Below are 1,808 nucleotides of genomic sequence, written 5' to 3' on the forward strand. Positions count from 1 at the left end.
GGGGGGGGATACGAATATATTCGAAACAATGAGACATTGAGGAAGAGAAAACGAAACAGAGGAATCGGGAGGGGTTTTTTTCCCCAATTCTGCCAGTGTCATTTTTTTCTCGTGAAAAAGGAAAGGTCTTGTACAAGAGTCTTTTTCTTCTGCTCAAAGACGAGACTTGAACGAGAGTGGACATAGGGTAAAGAGGGAAAGAGGGGGTGGGGGGTCCTGGACATCAAAAGTTTTCCCAGGAGTCGAGATCGGGCATAAAAGTAGACAGACAATTGAAGAAATTGAAGTTGATCCCGTTTGTACACTTGTAAAATATGACAACTCGTCTGCTGGGACTGAGAGAATGGGTCTGAATAAGAAGAAAGAATTCATGACCACCACCAAAAGAGAAATGTGTGGAAGCGGGTGGATGGGTGGGTTGATTGGGGTGGGGGTGGGGGGAGGGGCTGAAGAAACTTTACCTTCTCTGACCTGAAATGATTCCTGTCTTCCACCATGAATGCTTTGCTCTTCTTCTAACTTAATTTCATTTCCTCTATACAAAAGAACAAACTAGCGGACGAGACAATGCATTAGGGCAGACAATGTTTCCGGGCATTCTTATGACCTTAAACGACTGGAGAAAATGAAGACAACTGTCAAAATCAATAGAAATAAAAACAGAATAGAAACCAATGACGTCTGCTGAGTGTCAGTGGCCAATCCTTTATTCGGCTTTGGTTATGTTATGTTGGACAGGCTTGTGGGGGGACCGTCTCGACATTTGAATGTAAAGGGTTATTACTTCTTTAAAGCTGAAAACTCACAAGTCTGCATCTCTCTCGGGCTGTATTTGTTATGAATTATGAATACCGACTGGTAGTGTAATAGCTTCACTATCGGCGACTAAACGGTACACGGCATTACCGGCGAAAGCGTTACAACACAGAGACCCAGTGAAGATTCGAGTAGCGGATCACGTTAGGAGTCTGCGCGCCTCACTTTCAGGGAGCGTTTTCATTCTGAACTTGCCGAAGTCACTAAGCAAACGGCGGAGAAGTGTCTGTAGAAGCCAAATCTGGCGTGAAGGTGACATGACTTATTCAGTGATCTCTGAGTGCACTCCGAGAGACCTAACAGGTGTTACTTATCCCTTGTCAGCCTGACATGCATTTTCAGTTTTAGTTTTAGAAAGAGCTCTACTGTCTTACAAATAGCTACGTTAAAATTACAAAGTTATACCTTGCATTTTTTTTTACCCTTTTGAGTTAAAAAGACCCTAAGGTCAGAAATCAAATGTTCTATCTGCTCTATCAAAATCGTAAGATTTTATAAAGGGTCATTATCAAGATATTCAAAGAATTGCATTTGAAAAAGCTTGACGTGTTGTGAAACTCAAAATGTTTAACATCAGGTTGCTCAAAATAAGACACTGAGCAGAGAGAACGTTACCATTCTAAGGCAACGAAATGTCAAAGATTAGAGGTGTTACCAGAAATTAACATTCAAAACAAACAACAACAAAAAAGAAAAAGGAAGAGAGATTGTGACATCGGATGTCTGATAACTGAGAAAGAGAAAAACCACACTGTAGTGCCCATCAACCATGCACATGCAGTCTCAAAAGACAACATCGTCATATTGAGCATAATATACACAGCTGCGACCCCCCATCATATACCCACATACACTTTTACGCGCAAACACGCTACCATGAAGTGCATGAATATACATACATACATACATACATACATACATACATACATACATACATACATACATACATACATACATACATACATACATACATACATACATACATACATGAT

This window comes from Aplysia californica, unplaced genomic scaffold (assembly GCF_000002075.1).
Source record: "Aplysia californica isolate F4 #8 unplaced genomic scaffold, AplCal3.0 scaffold00048, whole genome shotgun sequence".
Taxonomy (NCBI): Eukaryota; Metazoa; Mollusca; class Gastropoda; order Aplysiida; family Aplysiidae; genus Aplysia; species Aplysia californica.